General features: G+C 35.3%; 1 protein-coding gene across 7 annotated transcripts in view; it reads right to left on the bottom strand.

The window, feature by feature from the left end:
* LOC148110331 (uncharacterized) overlaps window positions 1–16,254 on the bottom strand; it is a 227,371-nt gene that overhangs the window by 45,510 nt on the left and 165,607 nt on the right. For 2 of the 7 annotated variants that reach the window (XR_015723784.1, XR_015723782.1), the window contains one exon: window positions 5,477–5,538. The exons of 4 other annotated variants lie outside the window; for them this stretch is intronic. The gene's annotated coding sequence lies outside the window, so the exon portion shown is untranslated. Of the gene's footprint in view, window positions 1–5,476; window positions 5,539–11,895; window positions 15,476–16,254 lie in introns of those variants that run through there. One more of the 7 variants, XR_015723783.1, reaches the window with a different exon arrangement.

Genomic DNA, 16,254 nt, shown 5'->3' with positions numbered 1-16,254 from the left:
TTGGAGAACTGACCTTTTTATTATGTCCAGTTATCTCTGGACATTATACTTCTAAGTTCTCATCTGAAAATAATGTAGATACTCAACTTTGTTATCATGGTGTTTCTCCATCCCTTCACTTTCAACTTCTAAGTCCTTAAGTATATTACTTATAGACTGTGCTGTTTTTAATAGTACCATTATTTTGCTTAGAGACTCATTTCACTGAGGTAAATATGAATACAAGAAATTTCTATATGAAATGACAAAAGAGAATTGAATCTATGTTTAATGACGTGTTTGGTCAATTACTATGGAAATCCTTTGTGACAGCCAATCTAGAAAAAAATAGTATCTATCTCAATTGAAGATTTTTTTTTGCCTGTTTCAGCTATCTAATCCTTTTCATTTAACTGAGAATCCAAAATTGCGAAGTCATCTCCTCTTGCCAATATCAATCTCACCATTGTCACCTTTATTAACAGTTTGACACTTACAATATTCAATTCTGCCACCTTCCTTTGTAATTTCAAATTGTCATGCTTCCTTTGTTAATTTAAGAGCTCTATGCTTTCCCTTAAAATTTTTGTGAGTTTATGAGCTCATTAATTGGCTACTTAAGAATGCGACTCTAGAGATTATTCAAGCAATTTTATTATATGGGAAAATAATTCAAATTATTAAAACTATGAAATTTGGATCTGCAAGCATCTGAGTTTTAAATATCACCACTTTTAATGAGCTTATCATCAATCAAGCTTATACAAACTCACCATACAAATGTACCATTACATTGAGCTTTTATATTTTCATTCCACTATAGGGGGAAAAAGTAGAATCTTTAATTTTGTTCTTATTAGTACTATCTTCCTAGGTAATCATCTTATTTTCCCAGGTTAATTTATAATTATCTTTCATGTTCTGTGAAAGATTTCCATCTTTTTGGTTTGAGCAAAGATCTCTGCTGCAGAGTGCCTCAATGGTCTGCTAGAGATTGTGAAAGCTAATCTCTATTGAGATTAAGATGTATTTGTAAATGAAATTTTCAGTATTTGAACTACATATATGTCTTATAGAAACCAATAGGGAAAATAAATTCTTTGTGATATTGCTATACACTTCTTTTTCTCTTAATTAAAATGATGGCAAGATAGTGTTTATCCAGATCAATATTAAATATTTCCACATGTTCTACAGACATTACTATCCATTATAGAAATCCCATTGACCTTACTTTTCAACATAGCTATTACCAAGAATTGATGTCAGTATGTGAGGTGAGAAGTTTTTGACCTGCAGAATTTTTTTGTCTAGACAATTTACTTTCTAAATAAAAAGGCAATAAAAATGTCGAAAGCTTAAGCATCTTTGTTTATCCTTCAAAATAATTACTTTTGTAGTTAGTCTAGTATTTGTAAAAGCTTTATTCTAATTCAGAATACACTGAAAATAATCAGAGTTTCATTCTCATAAATTACCTTACTTTGATATATAATTGACATAATATTAATTTCAGGTATACAACAAAATCATTTGACATTTGTGTATACAGCTGACCCCTGAACAACATGAGTGTGAAATGCTTGGGTCCACTTTACATGCCAATTTTTTTTTTAAGATTTTATTTATTTATGTGACAGACAGCCAGAGAGAGAGGGAACACAAGCAGGGGGAGTGGGAGAGGAAGAAGCAGGCTCCCAGCGGAGGAGCCCGATATGGGACTCGATTCCGGAACGCCGGGATCACGCCCTGAGCCGAAGGCAGATGCTTAAGGACTGTGCTACCCAGGCGCCCCGATATGCCAAAATCTTTTGATGCAGTACCGTAAGTGCATTTTCTCTTATGCTTTTCTTAATATTTTTCTCTAGTGTACTTTAAGAATACAGCATACAATACATATAACATAGAAAAAACCTATTCATTGACTATAAGTAAGTTTTTGAGGAGTCTAAAGTTATACACAGTTTTTTTTTTTTTTTTTTGGACTGCTGGAACACTGGGGCCCAAAACTTCTACATTGTTCAAGGGTCAGCTGTACTGTGACATGGTCATCACATAAGTCCAGTTAAAAACCATCACCACACATAGATATAAAAATTTTTTTCTTGTGATGAGAACATAAAGATTCACTTTTTTAATAACTTTCAAATATACTATATAGTATTAAATGTAGTCATCATGCTGTACATTACATCCCATGACTTATTTATTTTCTAACTTGAATTTTGTACCTTTTGACCTCCTTCAAGTCCTCCAACACCCAACTCTGGTAACCACCAGTATATGGGAGTTCTTTTTTTTAGAGCCCAACATTTAAGTGAGATCATATGGTATTTGTCTTTCTTCGTCTGAGTTATTTCACTTAGTGTTATGCCATCAAGACCCATCCATGTCATCATCACAAATGGCAAGATTTTCTTCTTTACATGTATGAGCAATATTCCATTTTATCTATCTACTCACACTATATTTTCTTTATTCATCCATCAGTGACCATTTAGGTTGTTCCATGTCTTGGCTACTATGAATAATAATGCTGTGAATATATAGGTGCAAATAACTTTCAAATTACTGTTATTTTCTTCAGATATATACCCAGCGGTGGAATTTCTGGGTCACACAGTAATTCTGTTAATTTTTTGAGGAACGTCCGTGTTGTTTTCCATAGTAGCTGTACTAATTTTCATTCCCCTCAACAGTGCACAATAATTACCTTGTCTCTACATCCTTGCCAACACTTGTTATATCCTGTTTTTTATATAAGCCATTCTAGCAAGTGTGAGGTGATAGCTCATTGTTTTGATCTGCATTTCTTTATGATTGGTGATGCTGAGCACCGTTTCATGTGCCTGTTGGTCATCTGCATGTGTTCTTTGGGAAAATGTCTATTCGGATACCCTGCCCACTTTTTAATTGGGTGTTTTTAAATTGTGTGAGTTCTTCATATGTTTTGGATATTAACCCCTTATCAGAGAAATGATCATTTTCTCCCATTCATAAGTTGCCTTTTCATTTTGTTAGTTTCCTTTGCTGTGTATGAGCCTTTCAGTTTGATGTAGTCCCACTTTATTTGTTGCCTTTGCTATTAGTATCAAATCCAAAAAATCTTTGAGACCTAAGTCAAGAAAATCACTACTTTGTGTTCTTCTTGGAATCTTAAGGCTTCAGGTCTTATTTTCAGGTTTTAGATTCATTTTGTTTTGCGTATGGCATAAGATACTCATCCAGTCTCATTCTTTTGCATGTGGCTATTCTATGTTCCCAACACCATTTATTTATGTCGTCTTGGCTCCTTTGTTGTAAATTAACCAACCATATGTGCATGGTATTAATTGCTTTGCTTGCTGGGGTTTTTTTCTGGTTCCATACAAGTTTTAGGATAGTTTGTTTTGTTTTTGTGAAAAATACCACTGGAATTTGACAGGAATTGCATTGAATCTGGAGATTGCTTTGTGGAGTAAGGTCATTTCAAAAAGGTTACTTCTATCAATCCATGACAGTGGAATATCTTTCTGTTTATTTGTGTCGTCTTCAGGTTCTTTCATTGTCTTACAAGTTTTGAGTGTGCAGGTGTTTCACCTTCTGGGTTAAATTTATTCCTAGGTATTTTACTTTTTGATTCAGTAGTCCATGGGACTGTTCTCTTAATTTCCCTTTCTGATCATGTTAGTATGTAGAAACACAACAAATATTTGTATATATCACAATTTACTGAATTCATTTATTCTAACAGTTTTCTATATATATCATTTGCAAATAGTGAGTTTTACTTCTTCCTTTCTGATTTAAATGACTTTTGTTTTTTTCCCTAATTGCTCTGGGTAGGACTTCCAATATTATATTGAATGAAAGCAGTTAGAGTGAGCAATTCTGTCTTATTTCTGAATTCACATGAAAAACTTGCAGCTTTTCGCCCTTGAGATGTTGTCAGCTGTAGGTTTGTCATATATAGCCTTTATTAAGTTGAGTACATTCCCTCTATACCCACTTAGCTGGAAGTTTTTATCATAAATGGGTATTGAATTGTGCCAGAGGCTTTTTCTGCACCTATTGAGATAATGACTTTTATTCTTCATTTTATCAATATCATGTACGATACTGAGTTATGGATGTTGAACCATCCTTACTTCCTTGAGAGTAGTTCCCCTGATCATAGTGTAGGATTCTCTTAATGTATTACAGAATTTGTTTGTAAAGAGGTTGTTGGAGATTTTTGCAACATCCTTGTCTGGTGTTGGTATCAAGGTAATGCTGGCCTCAATGACTTTAGAAGTACTCTCATTTTTTGGGAAGACGTAGAGACGAATTAGTAAGAATTCTTTGTAGGGCTAGTAGAATTCATCAGAGGAGCCATCAGGTCCTGGACTTTTGTTTGTTGGGAAGTTTTTGATTACTAATTCAATCTCTTAAGATTTTCTATATCATGGCAGGTTGTAGGTTTGTAGGAATATACACATTTCTTCTAGGCTGTCCAATTTTTTGGTGTATAGTTGTTCATAGTAGTCTTTTATGATCCTTTGGTATCAGTTACAAGGTCTCTAATTTCTTATTTCTTTGTGAATCTAGCCAAAGGTTTGTCTATTTGGGTTATCTAATAATTTAAAAAGTCACGTCTTAGTTGCATTAATCTAATCTGCTTTATGAGTGTTTCATTTATTTCCACTCTGATACTTAGTTCTTTCCTTCTACCAGCTTTGGCCTTTTTTCCTACTTCCTTGAGGTGTAAATTAGGTTTTTTAATGTATTTCTTGATGTAGGCATTTATTGCTATGAAATTCCCTCTCAGAGCCTCTTTGTGCTGTCTCCATAAGTTTTGGTATGTTGTATTTCCATTTTCATTTGTCCCAATTACTTGTTCAATAGCATGTCATTTATTTCCTTGTATTCGTGAATTTTTCCATTTAATTGAGGTCTAATTTTGTATCATTGTGGTTGGAAATAATGTTTGATAGGAATTTCAGTCTTCTTAGATGTATTAATACTTGTTTGTTTAATGGCCTATCATGTGGCCTATCCTGGAGAATATTCTATTAACTCTTGAGGACAATCTGTATTCTAGCTTTTGGATGAAGTATTCTATATAAGTCCAGCCGGCTAATGTGTCATTTAAGCCTGATGTTTCCATATTAAGTCCCCTACTATTACTGTATTGCTGTCTATATTTCCCTTTATGGCTGCCAATATTTGCTGTACTGTTGGGTGCATAAATATTTACAAATGTTATATCCTCTTGTTGGATTGATCTTTTTATATAATGACCTTATTTCTCCCTCCTGTTATGGTCTTTGTCTTAAAGTCATTTTTGTCTGATATAGAGCTAGAACAATGTTCTTTTTGGTTCCATTTGCATGAAATACCTTCATTTTCTGTGTGTGTCCTTATACCTGAAGTGAGTTGCTTGTAGGCAGGATCTAGATGTATCTTTTTTAATCCATTCGGCCACTCTGGGTCTTTCACTGGAGAACATGGTCTGTTTAAAGTAATTATTGATAGGTACCTGTTTATCACCAGTTTGTTAATGGTTCCTGTTTTCTTCTCTTGCTCTCTTTTCTGTGATTTCTGCAATGAAAAAGATTTCATTTACTTATTTGTCAGAGAGAAAGAACACAAACAGGGGGATAAGCTGGCTCCCTGCTGAGCAAGGCGCCTGATGCGATCTGGGACTCTATCCCAGGATCCTGGAATCCTGACCTGGGCTGAAGGCCGATGCTTAACTGACTAAGCCACTGAGGCATTGTTCTCTTTTCTGTGATTTGATGATTTTCTATGGTGTTATGCTTAAATTTCTTGCTCTTCATTTCTTGTGTATGTACCAATGGTTTTTGCTCTGTGGTTACCATTAGGCTTACATAAAACAATTCATAACAACCTACTTGACACACTATGTCTATACATTTTTACTCCCCTCCATGAACATTTTTTACATACTTTATCTTATAACCTTCAGACTACATTAAAAAGTGATGAACTCACCACCTTTATCAGTGAAACTTACATTAATTATATTTTTTTCTATTACTATTTAGCACTCTTTCATTTCAGTTGAAACAATTCCCTTTAACATTTCTTGTAAGGCCAGTCAAGTAGTGATACACTCCTTTACCTTTCCTTTAAATCTGAAGAACTACTTTGGTGGATAGAGTACTTTTGTTTGTTTTTTTTCCAGCACTTTTAATGTATGTATTAGCCACTCCCTTCTTGCCTGTGAAGTTTGTGCTGAAAAACCTGATAGTCTTATGGAGCGTGGGGGTGGGGGAGGAGTGGTTCTCTCTTATGTAACAAGTTGTTTTTCTCTTGCTCCTTTTCAGATTCTCTCGTCTTTAATAATGGTGTGTCTTGATGTGGATCTCATTTGAACTCTGCAAAATTACTGGATCTGGGTTCATCTCTTTCCTTCCCCAGGTTAGGAAAGTGTTCAGCCTTTTTTTCTGAAAATAAGTGCTCTTCCACTTCTTTTCTCTTCTCCTTCTGGGACTCCTATAATGGCAAGGTTGGTCTGCTTGAATTGTCCTGTCAGTCTCTTAAGCTATTTTAATCCTTTTACATTTTGCTGCTCTGATTGGGTGAGTTCTGCTGCCCTGTCTACCAGGTTACTGGTATTTTTTTCTCTTCTCTAGTTAGCTGTTGAAGCCCTCCATTGTAGTGTTCAATTACTGTACTCTTCACTTCTGAGACTTCTGTTTAGTACTTTCTTATACTGTGTTCATCCACTCTTCTCCTCTGCTCAGTATGCACCCGTTGAACAATTTATTGTGTTCTTTCGTTTTGAATATATTCTTTCTCATTTTCCTTGATTCTCTATGTTGGTTTCTAGGCATTAGGTAAAACAGCCTCCTCTTCCAGTGAAGGAATGTTTGAGCCTTATCATTCAACTGTGTCCCAGCCTTCTGAAGTTGGCCCTCAGACCTCTGTAATTATCCCGTCTATTTTTAGTGACACCTACTAAAGAACATCAATGACCTCCCAAAAGGGAGCATCTCAGCACCTAGATTCAGGCTCACTGGAAGCCAGACCCTCAGGTAGCAAGTTTTAAATTATGCAAATGTCTCTGTTTCAGTGGAAAACTGGCATATTAATATTCATGTCTGTTTCCTCTGCACAGAACCTTTAGGTGACAGCCAGGGAAGATGGCAGACTAGGAGAATCCTAAACTCAATTATCCCATGGATACACCTGGAAGACCTCCACATTAGCGTAAGTAACTCAGAAAATGTCCTCAGAAAATGTCCCCAAAACTGACAGAACAGATGCTTCACAGCTAAATGTAGAGAAGAGGCAAGTAGAAAATGGGAGGGAGGGACATGGCAAACCGAAGGGACAGGAAAAGACCCCACCCCAGACACGGGGGACCCACACTGGGAAGGTGAATCCCTATAACGTTTGGCTTTAAGACCCTCTGGTTTTCAAAGTCATGAGAGATCTACGGGGCACAGGAGAGTCCCCACCCTTAAGGAGCCAGAGTAGCAAACAAACAACTCCACTGAGAGATAGCATAGAAGCAGCAGTTTGAAAAACACCTGAGATACAGGAAGAAGATTTATTTACTAATCTCAGAATGAGCAACAGGAGTCTTTAGGCTTGAAGGCACTCTTTTTCTCACTGCAGCTTAGTTACACAGACACCTGTGGGAACCAATGCAAGCATTCTGCACCTAACAGCATGCCCAGCCCCATCCAATCACTCTGAGCAGGAGTATTCCAAAGCAGTTCCAGCTCCCCTCGCACAACCTACCGCTATACACATAAGACGTTCTCTGCAACCATAATAAATCAAAACCTATTAATAGATATACACAAATTAAAGAGAAAGGTATCCAACAAACCATGAAAGAACAAGAGAAGGAAGAAACAGACAGCTACAAAAAGACGTAGGGTAACTGAATGAATGAATAAAAATCACAACTCATCCATACACTGCCTACAAGAGATTCATTTCAGACCTACAACCATACATGTAGATTGAAAGTGAAGGAATGGGAAAACATTTATCATGCAAATGGATGCCAAAAGAAAGCTGGGGAAACGATACTTCTTTCAGACAAAACAGACTTTAAAACAGAGTAACGAGATGAGGAAGGGCACTACATAATTGTAAAGGGGAAAAAATCAACAAGAAGATGTAACAATTTTAAATATTTATGCACCCAATATGACTGTCCAAATACATAAAATCTATTAACAAAGTAGTTGATAGTAACACAAAATTTAGTAAGGGGCTTCATCCGAACAGAAAATCAACAAGGAAACAATGCCTTTAAAGGACACATTGGACCAGATGGATCTATCTTAAAACACTGGAATACACATTCTTTTCAATAGATTACAATGTAAGTCTCAGCTAATTTAAAAAGACTGAAGTCATATCATGTATCTTTTCTAACTACAATCCTATGAAACTAGAAATCACCCACAAGAAAAAATCTGGAAAGAATACAAATACACGGAGGTTAAAGAACATGCTAGTCAATGATGAACGGGTCAACCAAGGGATCAAAAGAGGAAATAGAGACAAATGAAAATAAAATACCATGTTCCAATATTTAGGATACAGTAAATTTATTCTAACAAGGAAGATTATAGTGATACAGGCCTACCTCAAAAAGCAAGAAAAATCTCAAACAACCTAACCTTAAACCTAAAGGAGCTAGAAAAAGAAAAACAATAAAGATTAGAGCAGAAATACATGATAGATAAAAACTGATAAACCTGTAGCCAGACTCATACAAAAAAAAAAAAAAAGACAAAATCAGAAATGTAGGAGAACTGACACCACAGAAATATAAAGGATTGTAAGATTATTATAAAAAGTTATTTGCCAACAAATTGAACAACTTAGAAACATGTAACCTCCCAAAACTGAATCAGGAAAAAACAGAGAAGTTGTACAGCAATGAAAATTAGTAATAAAAATTTCATAAACAAAACCTAGCACCAGACACCTTCACAAGTGAATTCTACCAAACATTTAAAGAAGAGATAATACTTATTCTTCTCAAATTATTCCAAAAAATAGACTGAAAGCTTTCAAATTCATTTTATGAGGTCAGAATTACCTTGATACCAAAACCAGATAAAGACAGTACAAAAAAAAAAAAAAAAGACCTACAGGCCAATATCCCTATGAAAATGGATGCAAAATATTCAACAAAATATTCGCAAACCAAATCTAACAATACATTAAAAAAATCATTCACCATGATCAAGTGGGATTTATTCCTGGGATGCAAGGGTGCTTCAATATTCACAAATTAATGTGATACATCATATTAACATGAGAAGGAGGAAAACTGTATGATCAATAGATGGAGAAAAGCATTTGACAAAATACAAAATCCATTCATGATAAAAACCCTCAACAAAATTGCTTTAGAGGGAACATATATCAACATCATAAAGAGCATATATGAAAAACCCACATTAACATCAAATTCAATAGTGAAAAACAGGTTTCTCCCCAAGATCCACACAAGGATGTCCATTCACTTTTATTCAACATTGCACTGAAAGTCCTGGCCACAGCAATCAGACAAGAAAAAAATAATAAAAAGCATCCAAATGGGTAAGGAAGAAGTAAAACTTTCACTATTTGCAGATGACATGATACTATATATAGAAAACCCGGCAGACTCTCCTCAAAAAAACTAGAACTTATCAATGAATTCAGTATGGTCACAGGATATAAAATATACAGAAATCTGTTGCACTTCTATATACTAATAAGAGGGAGAAAGAGAAATTAAGAAAATAGTCCCATTTACAATTATACCAAAAATAATAAAATGCCTAGGAATAAAATGAACCAAGGAGATGAAAAACCTCTACTCAAAACTATAAAACACTGGTGAAAGAAACTGAAGATGACATGAACAAATGGAAAGACACTCCATGCTTATGGATGGAAGAACAAATATTGTTAAAAATCTAGGCAATCTACAAATTAAATGCAATCTTATCAAAATGCCAACAGCATTTCTCATAGAACTAGAACAAGCCATCATTAAAGTTGTATGGAAATTTTAAAAGACTCTAAATTGCCCAAGCAATCTTGAAAATGAAGAACAGAACTGGAGCTATCCACAATCCCAGATTTCAGGATACACTACAAAGCTCTAGTAGTCAAAATAGTATGGTACTGGCACAAAAATAGACACAGATCAATAGAACAGAACAGAAAACTCAGAAATGAACACACAAGTAGATAATCTTCAACAAAGGAGGGAAGAATATGAAATGAGAAAAAGTCTCTTCAACAAATGGTGTTGCAAAAACTGGACAGCCACATGCAAATGAATGAAACTAGATCACTTTAATATACCATACACAAAAATAAATGCAAAATGGAATAAAAACTTAAATGTGAGACCTGAAACCATAAAAATCCTAGAAGAGAGCACAGGTAGTAATTTTTCTAGATATGTCTCCTAAGGCAAGGGAAAGCAAAAATATTACAAGATCAAAATAAAAGGTTATGCACAACAAAGGAAATAATACTAAAGAAAAGATACATACAATGATATAGCTCATAAGATGTTAATATCCAGACTATATAAAGCACTTCTACAGCTCAACACACACACACACACGGACATAAGATGAAAACAGACCTTTCTCCAAAGACACACAGATGGCCAATAAAAGCATGAAGAGATACTGTAAATCACTGATCATTAGGGAAATGTGTATGAAAACCACAAAGACATATCCCCCATACCGGTCAGAATAGCTAAAATAAAAAAACACAAGAAACAGTGTTGGTGAAGATGTGGAGGAAAAAGAACATTTATATATTATTGGTGAGGACATAAACTGGTGCAGCCACTGTGGAAAACAGTATGGAGGTTCCTTGAAAATTAAAAATAGAATTATCTATGATCCAGTAATTCCACTACTGGGTATTTACTCAAGACAAAAACACTCAGTTGAAAAGGTAGATGCACCCCTCTGTTTATGGCAGTACCATTTACAATAGGCAAATTAAGGAAACAACTGTACTGTCCATCCACAGATGAATGGATAAAGAAGAGGTGGTGTATATATATAGATACAACGGAATAATAGTCATAAAAAGGAAAGAAATCTTTTCATTTCCAACAACATGGATGGATTGAGAGGGTATAATGCTAGGTGAAATAAGTCAGAGAAAGACAAATACCATATGATTTCACTCATATGTGGAATTTAAGAAACAAGACAAAGGAACAAAGGGGGGGAAAAAGACCAAAAAAATTCAAATATAGAAAACAAAGTGATGTTTACTAGAGGGGGAGGTCTAGGGCTTGGGTGAAATAAGTGAAGGGGATTAAGAAAACACTTATTGTGAAGACCCCTGAGTAATGTGTAGAATTGTTGAATCACTCTACTGTAAACCTGAAACTAATGTAACAATATGTTAATTACACTGGAAAAAATTTTTAAGTAACTGTTTCTGTTTTCGGTACTGCCCCATTGAATCCATGAGCATGAGCACCATTAGCTACCAGAGCCAGGCAATCTAGAGGTGTTACAAAAATCTAGGTGCCAGATGAATATACCAACAGGTTTCTCCAGGTGGAGTGAGGGAGAGTGGGAAGATGGTGACCTCAGGCTGAGCTTTAGGATGTGCAAATTAGCTTCTTCTATAGGAAGTCTTGGGAACTTTTCAGTTAGTTGTCTGTCTGGGGCCCTGGGTCAGCTGAGTCTATATGCATGAACCCTTAAGAAATGATTCTTAGTTAAGGACAAGACCCTTTGGCTTTCAAAAATACATGACTTGGAGGCTCACCTTTCAGGTGCAAATCTTAAAGTTCGGGTGCTACATGTGGGGTTCAAACCTTCCACTCCTTAGGGAGAAGCTCAAGGTTTTATGTTCTCTCTTAACTGTGGATCACCACATTGGGGTTAGGGTTAATGATGAGATTTTTGTCTCAGCCTCTCTTACCTGCTTCGATTTGTTGTTGTTGTTTCATTTGCCCAGTGTGAAAGATGCACTCAGCTAGTTTTGGGTTTTTCAGAGGGAATTTTCTGTATGCAGCTGTAGATAAGGTGTGTCCACGTGAGGAGGTGAGTTTAGGATCCCATTAAAGTTGCCATCTTGACCCAGAACTCGTCGTTGCATTTTTACTGTAGGAAACTGCTCCATTCCAGATTCAAATGACTAAAACGTGTATTCAACAGTTAAAATCAGCCTGCCAAATTCCCGAAGTTTAAAGGTGAAATAAAACTAGCATTTACCCTCACAGATTTCAAAGTCTTGGAATTAGAACCATAGGAGATGAAAAACTAAACTGGAACGGAATGAAAACAGGGATTCTGAAAAATAGGTTGCTGTAAAAATGTAAGAAAATCAGTTTATCAAGTGGAAGAAGAGCCTTATCCAGTCCCAGGACCCTTGTGCCTCACTCCTGCCAAAGGCAGTAGACATAGTAACTAAGAGCACAGGTCAAGGGTTCAAATCCTAGTCCCTGCAGCCACTGGCTGTACCGACTTTGGGCAAGTTCCTTACCTTTCCTAACACAGATCTGTAATTACAAGGGTTGAAAAAGAACTTTGTATACCATTTCTTGTATCTATTATTTTATCAGTCTCCTCTTTTAATTACCTAACCCATATGTCACTGGCCTTACTGAAATTAAATAAAATTTCTCTATATATGCACAAGTTATTATGGCAGAGAAACTTGCAACCTGTGAGAAATTCACATTTTTGGACCTATCATAAAATCAGTGAACCCCCAACCACGTACCCCTGGGCCTCTAGGTCCTCGGATTATACCTGCCCTTCTAGTCCTGCTGGTGGCTATCGAACGGTGAACCTCCACAGCATACTGGTGTTTTATTTGGCATAGCTATTTTCCCATTAATTTCTTCTGCTCTTCTCCTTCTGACTTGAGGAGGGGAGACTTTTTTTACATAATAGGTCATAGTACAGCTAAATCTAGGCTATGACTTTTAGAAAGCTTTCCTTATGTTTTGGGGTTAAGGGAAATTCAAATGGAGAGCAATGTAAAGCTGCTATTAAAAATAGTTTCTTTTAGAGACCACAGGTCCAAACATAATGTGGGGCCTACTTTAGTCTCTGTCATTAGTCTTCTTCAAATGTCTTTACAGTTTTTTTTTTTTTAGGCCCTAAAATGTACAGGCAAACTCCCCTCTCTCATTCCAATATTCACTTTATCCCCTAACTGTTCATAATTAATATTACAAAAGTGATTCCTTCAGTTTTTTCCCACAGTATACTTCTCCTACCAATATATTCCATAGAGTGAATTCCCAATAGTGTTCGAGTACATTTTCTGAAGGCCTGAATTATCAACTGTTAAATGTACTACATATTAGGCACAAGTCATCTAGTTCAGGAAGTACTGAACCAATGTCAGATTTTGTTTTCCATTCTTTCAATATTCCATTAATAAGATTTTTAAAAGCCTGATCTTAACATGGGTCTTTGCATTAGTTTGAAGAATGCACAAATATTTAGAATATACACAAACACACATACTTTCATAAAACAAACACTTTTGGCATACAACAAATATTTAGGGGGGATTCCTTATATTCACAGTAGCATTTTATGCTAAATACATTCACATACAAAATTATCAGACAGAAATGGTAACAGATGACTCTTAAAAATAGGCCCCTGGAAAACTTCCCTGCATTTGAGTTATTCTGAGAACAATAGCAGGTACTATACTGTGACAATTACATGTAAAATTGTAATAAGGAGGTGTTTCCTATACATAGGAACTCTTGGCTACCACAATTAAATTTCAGTAATTACTTTCAAAATGGGAACCATGAATAACCCCTAAGTGGTATTTTCATTCTATTTAACATTCAGTTCTCATCAACACAGTGTTACATTATACACATACTGGTTTCTGTTTCCAGTGTTTTCTTTTGCATCTCAGTATTGCTCTATTTTCTGAGCTGCAGCTCCTTATCTAATTCCTTTCATATATAATCACTTCTCACTTAATATGAGGTATAATCTTCAACTGAAAGCATACTAGCATTAAATGTAACATCTGGAATTTTGAGGGGAAACAATTATAGAGCAATAACAAAAAGGAAAACATAACAAAAAGGACTTAGCAGATAGCTCTGATACCATCTATCTACCACCTGATACTATCATACTTTCTACCATTGTTTATAGCTCCTCAAACTGCACAATTTAATGAAATTCTGTTCAGCAAGCATTTGCCCATCACTTACTGTGAAGCACTGTGAAATGGCTTGTACTTACACAAATGACAGAGATACCTTGTTTACCATAAATGAGATCACATTTTAAAAGGGGATATGATTATAGACAAGTAGTTACATATAATTACTCAAACACGAGGGGAAAATATAGCAGAAAGTGTAAGCCATATATAGAGCAGCGTATACAAAGGATTATAGCACAGCAGGATAAACAAATTCATCTGTAAGTGTTCACAGTCTTTCCTCTATATCAGTTCAGTATTTTACCTTTTTCTACCCTCTGAAGAGGAAATTACATGTGTGTGGGGGGGGGGGAGGTGGGCACCCAAGAGAAAGAAAAATGGTTATCCTCCTTAAGAATTTATATACTATTTTAGGAGAAGTGAAATGCTAGAGCAATTTCCATGATTCTGTATATAATGCAAAATATAACAGTGGTGAGAAGACCAAAATATTAAGGCAAAGATGTTTTGGATGAAAAAAACAGAAGTGTCATTTTAAAGTAGGAACATCAGAGGCCCCAGGAATTTCAGATACCAGATAAGTAGTAAGAGCTGCTTTATGTAAGAGTGGCTGTGTGTAAGCAATTGGACTCTCTTAATTGTTTGAGTAATGTTTGAACATTCTGCATGATCCATGGAACTTAACTACATGAGCCATGAACTTGATGGTGTTGCAGAAGCACGAGTGGGCATGAAAATACACCACTGATAAACTAGGGAAGGGTACATATAGGGAAGGAAGAAGTGGTGAGAAGTGGAAAGAAAGGAGAGAACATGAAATACTTGAATATATAAGATGGTGGTAGAGCACATGAGCAAAACAGAAATCTGAGACTCTCCACTGAGGGCACTGCAGTAAATCTCCCAAGTCTGTGGGCAGTGCCACAGGATGGTGGGAGACCTAACAAGATGTAGAAAGATTAGAATACAGTTAGAGAGCAAAGAAAATTCCCTAGTGATGTAAAACCTGATCATTACATTGAAAAATAGGAGAATTCACCATAATTTGCAAAGCTGGCACCTGATATATAAAGCAAAAAGAGATCTCTGGAGTCTTACTGGTTCTAAGATCTCAAGTCCCTCTCAGGAATTGCCATAATTCATGACGTCAAAATATTCACACCTAGAACAATTAATCCAATTAAACCTGCAACGAAATTTAGACCCTAATCACTGCAGATTAACTTTAACTCAGAGCTGTGACATGATAATACTAATGTGTCTTTCCTCAAGATAAATATTACTTAAGTGATTATAAAGGGAAAGAAAGTGTTATACATGATTAAGGAAAAAAACAGTCAATAAAAGCAGACTCACAAATACCCATATGAGACTTTCAAGTAACTATGATAAATGTTAAACAAGTTAAACGTGAATTAACAGATGGGAAATTTCATCAAAGATAAATGAAACTTCCCTCTCAAAAAATGAAAATGAAAAACAGTATATCAGAAATAATAATTCATTTGGTGGTCTTAACAGTAGTAGATTGAAGACAGCAGAGGAAAGAGGCCATGAGTTAGAAGAAAGGTCATTACAGATAAAAGTAAAATAAAATTAAGGAAATATACCAATATGAGACTTTTGAACATTAAATATAAAATGTAACTGGGATGCCAGAAGAAGAGGATAATGACTAAGATTTTACAAAATTAATCACATCAATCCTCAAACCTAAGAGCCAACAGAATCCTAAGCAGGATAAATTCAGGGAAAACCATAATAAAGCATATTGTAGTTACTTGTGAAGAGGAACGATAAAGGAGTAACTTTTAAAAACAGTTACATTGAGGGTGGTCATATTAAACAAAAGCATACAATTAAGGACAGATGGATGACTTCTCAAAATGATAGAGTGCTGACTCAGGATTCTTCATACAGCAGAAATTCTCTTCTAAATGCAAGAAAAATTAAGACATTTCCAGAAACACAAAAATGAGAGATACTGTCTCCAGAAGACATATATATCCACATATAGCATGAAAAGTTTTTCACGGAAAAAGATGATGATATCACATTGAAAGCTTAAGATAAAGAATAAAAGGTGATTATACATACATAAAAATATTCTGTATTTTTTTTTCAAAA

The sequence above is a fragment of the Ursus americanus genome, chromosome 3 (genome assembly GCF_024610735.1).
Source record: "Ursus americanus isolate L20-20 chromosome 3, mUrsAme1.1.p, whole genome shotgun sequence".
NCBI lineage: Eukaryota > Metazoa > Chordata > Mammalia > Carnivora > Ursidae > Ursus > Ursus americanus.
The sequence above is the reverse complement of the archived record's forward strand: the minus strand, read 5'-3'. Positions and strand labels throughout refer to the sequence as shown.